The 5,396-nt window shown below is 44.5% G+C and overlaps 1 long non-coding RNA gene across 1 annotated transcript; it reads right to left on the reverse strand.

The window, feature by feature from the left end:
* Positions 1-396: 396 nt before the first annotated feature.
* LOC132673162 (uncharacterized) lies at positions 397-5,119 on the reverse strand. The gene is made up of 3 exons (XR_009607891.2): positions 5,020-5,119; positions 4,508-4,696; positions 397-1,190 (listed from the first exon to the last, which is right to left on the reverse strand). It is a non-coding gene; the product is annotated as an uncharacterized LOC132673162 (long non-coding RNA).
* Between the last annotated feature and the right edge of the window lie 277 nt (positions 5,120-5,396).

The following is a 5,396-nucleotide window of genomic DNA, read 5'->3' on the forward strand; positions in this document are numbered from 1 at the left end:
TCACTTTGATTGATGGTCTTTCTGTTGGTGCATTCAGTTAGACAGGTCTTGTAATGCATGCATAGACCTTCCATTAAAATTAGCCAGTTCCCTGAATTTCCTAGGCGTCTGATGGTCAGACACGGGCCTGCCTATATGAACTCCCATCTTCCTATCTAATTAAAAGCGAATCATCATATGTTTATATTCAGTAGTCTTTTCTCTGATTTTTATCAGTAATGTTTGTTTTCTCCCATTTTTATGCATGTACGTAACAAGTACATATAACACTACCGCCTTAAACTCGACTCAATGCTAGAAAAATTATTTAGATGAGATAATGTATATGAAAGTGCTTGGTAAGCTTTCAAGCTCTTTACAAACACTATCCCGATGCAAACACCGGTCAATCACAGCATCTCTGACCTTATAGCATGTCACATATTCACACCATTCTCTGTGCAAAAATCTTTCATATGCTCGAAGGCCACTAGCAAATCCTCATTCCAATTTCTAGGCTGAATCGCCCAGTTTATTTATAATTTCTTCCTATAATCTTTCCTCAAACGCCTCACGGTCTTTGTACTTTGTGACTTCTCTATCGTTTCTTCTATCGACTTCTCTATCATTTACTCTATCTTTGTTAGCATGACCATCTGACAAGTGAACCTCACTGTGAAACGCAGCTCTGTGAAAATATTTAATAAATTGTGTCCTATCATACATGCACTAACTTAAATAACTTGCTACTCACTTAAACACCCTCTGCAGAGGGAAGTTAGGAAAGAACTTACATTTATGGAGTACCAAATCCGCTGCTCATGTCTAGCGTGACCTTGCTATCCAGCTTCTCTAAGCCCTGGTTCCCTCATCTATAAGGTAGGGGCTCACCATCAACCCCTCCAGCACTGGTTTTCAAAGGTTGGGGTGCTGGAGCACATTTCAAAATGTGCAAATGTTTTCAGTCCTCACAAGGGCTGGAGGGAGGCAGGTGGGGGACGGGGACATAAATATCCCCAAATGCCAGGGAGTAGTCCCCCATAACTAGAAATTGCCCTGCCACAAAACGTCGGTAGGGCTGCCCCTGAGGACCAGATAAAGCAACTCCTTACAAACGTCCCTCTGAGATGGACACTGGATGGCAGGACAGTGAAGCGTTCTGATTAAGGGTCGGGGAGGTCAGCATTCAAAATCCATGAGATTCTTCTGCCCTGTTGAAATAATAATTTTAACATCGTTTCCTGTGTAAGTCTGCCCAAAGCAAATCTGAACTTCTCCTGCTATGTACAAAGCATCTTAAAATCTCAGATCAGCCTACCACCCCGGTTAGAGGACTTCTGTTAATGACTTTAAAAACAGCTGGTTCAGGGGCACCTGGGCGGCTCAGTCGGTTGAGTGTCCCACTTCGGCTCAGGTCATGATCTCACAGCTCGTGAGTTCGAGCCCCGCGGCGGGCTCTGTGTTGACAGCTCAGAGCCTGGAGCCTGCTTCAGTTTCTGTGTCTCCCTCTCTCTCTGCCCCTAACCCACTAGCATTCTGTCTCTGTCTCTCTCAAAAATAAATAAGCATTAAAAAAAACAAAAACGAAAACAAAAATCAGCTAGTTCATTTCCATCGTTGTCTGGATTTCTAAAGCGTTACTTGACTTGAGTCAAATCAGTAAGCCATATTGTGAAGTGTGAGTAATATGAGATACTTCTTTGGACGTTTCTACCTCTTAGTCCAGCTCGTTAGGCATAGATGGGCAGGCCAGCTCTGTATGAGCTCTGACAAAGTTCACACAGGCCAAAGATGAAAGCACTTCACCTCCAGCCCTGCCTCCCACCCCGGCACATCCCTACTAGGGGTCCACGTGCACCTGGACAGATGCAACCTGGAAGCGTAGGGGATGAAACTACGATCTCATAGATCACAGCCAATGGATAAACTCTTCCTCCTTTATACCCCCTTCCCTGCCAAGTGGGAAGTCCTGACAAACAGCATGTCCGGATTCTTAAGAGCCTAGTCTTTGAATCCAGCAATCAATAGCACTTTGCAGCAACTGGTATATACCATCGGCACTTGGACTTTCTCACCTTCCTTGCTTGGCTCTCTTAGCCCTTCACGCTCCTTCCCTGGGATTGTACTCCTTAATAAAATAAGAGCACACCCCCCCTCTGCTTCAGGCTCTGCTTTGGGGCGATCCAGACTAAGACATAAGGGGAGAATTGAAACCATCATCTGGTTAATTCAGACCAAACTCTTGCAGAGATCAATTTGGATTAATTTACAAGTCAGGATGTTAAATACAGGAGAATGGTAATGCCAACTGACAAGTTAAAATGAGCTGTCCACATTGGGCAACCGTCATACCACATTCCTCTTGAAAGCTCGCTTTCAAATTCTCGGGTGTCTGCTTCGTAGACCCTCTAGCCTCAAACTTCTATCACTATCGCCTTCATCTGACAGCCTCTCTTCACATTTAATTGGGAAAATAGACACCATCAGATGGGTACTCTTGGGTCATCTTATCGCTAGGTCAATAAGCCCATCTGCGCCTGCCCTCCTCTCCTTTCCTCCTATTCCATCTGGTGGAGTGTCTCTTCTCCTATGGCCAGCCAATTCCTCAGTATGGATCTGATTGCCCCTGGCCTTCTCGGGGCCTTGATTCCTCATTCCCCTCCTTCTTGTGGCCATAACCCCTCTTCCTCTATTCCCGTCTGCGTTCACTGTACTTTTTCCACCTTTAAAAGACCTCCCTTCACTGCATCCAGGCCTCCAGCTATTTCTACACTTCTGTACTTGCTTTCCCAGTCAAACTTCTCTGAAGCAAAACAAAGGCTGTCTCAATTTTCTTACCTTCTTTTTTTTTTTTTAACATTTGTTCATTTTTTTGAGAGAGAGAAAGAGAGAGAACAAGTAGGGGAGGGGCAGAGAGGGAGACAGAGGATGTGAGACGGGCTCTGTGCTGACAACAGTGAACCGGAGGCGGGTCTCGAACTCACAAACTTCGAGATCATGGCCTGAGCTGAGGGGATGCTCAACTGACTGAGCCACCCAGGTGCCCCGCCACTCTCTTACCTTCTATTCTTTCCTCGACAAACTGTAGTGAGGCTTCCACTTGCACGGGCAGTGACCTTATAGAAGTTACTAAGGGCTCTGTTGCTCAGTCTAATGATAGTATTTTTTTGTGGCTTCATTTAACCCAACCTCAAGCAGCAATCAACACAACCAAGCATTCTCTTCTTTAACTATTCCTTCTCTGGCTTCCTTTTAACGCCCACAACGTGCTGCTGTTTCTTGATTATACATTTGTGTGCTGCTCTTCCTCTTTCTGGCAGTGAGTGTCACCGGACCTTAAGACTTTATCTAGTCCTGTCCCCTCCTCATTACAATACTGGGACATTCTCATATAGACCTATGATTCCAAATTATGTCATTAGCAGATGACTCAGAAACGTACGTCATCAACCAGTCCTTCCCACTGAACTTTATTTCCCACTTAGTGCTTACTATCTTATCTTAGAATTTCAAATGAACCTCTGGCAGCGTTTACTGCCCACGGGTCCCATCCTGTTTAGCATAAAGTAGGGAATCCTTTTTTTTTTTTAAATAATAAAAAAATATTTTTAATCTAGTCTACATACCTTGCATGTTCTGGCTCCTATCTCTCCAGTTTATTTTCTTTTCCTCTTTGTGCTTCTAATTTATTAGCTTTCTTTCAGTTCCTACTCTTAGGAAATGCTTTCCCTACCACAGTACCTTAGGATATGCTTTTGCTCTGCCTAGAAAGCCCTTTCTCTAGTCAATGTCTGTTCAGTCTCCAGGTATATGTGCCTCAACATACCCATGATACGATGTGTAAGAGAGCATGTCCAAGGAGGTCACAAGAGTTTGAATTAAAGCCATGGATTTTGGGATTAGAAGTCAGAACCTGGGGCGCCTGGGTGGCTCAGTCAGTCGAGCATCCCTCTCTTGGTTTTGACTCAGGTCATAACCTCATAGTTCGTGGGTTCAAGCCCAACATTGGGATCTGTGCTGGCAGCGTGGAGCCTGCTTGGGATTCTCTCTCTCTCTCTCTCTCTCTCTCTCTCTCTCTGTCTCTGTCTCTCTCTGCCCTTCCCCTGCTCTCACTCTGTCTCTCTCTTTCAAAAATAAATAAACGTTAAAAAAATTACAAAAATAAAAATACCTAGCAAAATACATATTATTTGCTCTTTGACTTAGCAGCCCCACTTCTCAGGCTCCCTCCTAAAGGTGAAGTGACAACGAAACACTGAAAACAAGTCAGAAGTCTCAATGGGGGATTCGATAAACAAGTTATAACACCTCCATATAATAGAGTACGAAGCAGATGTACAAAAAGGAATAAAATTGTCTATATATTACAATAGAGTTATCTTTAGAATATATTAAGTGTAAACAGCGAGGAGGAGAAAGCATACGGAGAACGTTATCATTTATCCAGGAAAGGGAGGAGAGGATTCAAATATATAAGCTAGTTTGCTTGTATTTAAAGAAAAGTCAAACCACAGATCCTTTGACTTACCAGATCCTTTGAGTTACCAGTAAGGGGAGGACTGTAATGCAGACCTGCCGAAGTCTGAATCAGCCTGATGAGGAGCTCTGGAGCAAAGACTAAGAGTCCTGGTTGGGTCTTGGTGGCCATACACCGATTCCATCTGCTTGGGCTGCATTAACACACTGTCATAGACGAGGGGGCTCATAGTTCCAGAGGCTGAGGAGTCCAAGATCAAAGTTAGACGGGGTTCATTTCCTCGTAAGAACTCCTTCCTGGCTTGCAAATAGCTGCCTTCTCTCTGTGTCTTCATGTGGGCTTTCCTCCATGTTCATGAGGACAAAGAGAGAGCTCTCTCTCTCCCTCTTCTATAAGGCCACTAATCACATTACCAGGGCCCCATGGTCATGACCTGATCTAACCCTAATTAACGTCAAAGTCCCCATCTCCAAATCCCACCTGTCTTAGGCTGTTCTGGCTGCTATAACAAAATGCCACAGACTGGATAGCTTATAAACAACAAAAATTTATTTTTTTCTCACAGTTCTGGAGACTGGAAGCCTGAGATCAGGATGCCAGCGTGGTCGGGCGGGAGGGTCCTCTTCTGGGTCACAGGCTTCATGCTGTGTCCTCACGTGGCAGAAAGGGCTAGGGAACTGTGTGTGCTCTAAGAACACTAATTCCATTCGTGAGAGCTCCGCCCTCATGACCAAAGGACCTCCCCTTTGTGACGTAAGCACTGCCCAAAGGCCCCACCTACTGCCATCGCATTGGGCATCATTATCTTAACATATGAATTTGGCGGGAACACAGAGACTCATATCACAGCACCATCACCTTAGGGGTTAGGTCTTCAATATATAAATTAGTGAGAGGGGGACACAAACACTCAGTCCATAACATATCTCCATTGTCCTTA

This window comes from Panthera onca, chromosome C1 (assembly GCF_046562875.1).
Source record: "Panthera onca isolate mPanOnc1 chromosome C1, mPanOnc1 haplotype 2, whole genome shotgun sequence".
Taxonomy (NCBI): Eukaryota; Metazoa; Chordata; class Mammalia; order Carnivora; family Felidae; genus Panthera; species Panthera onca.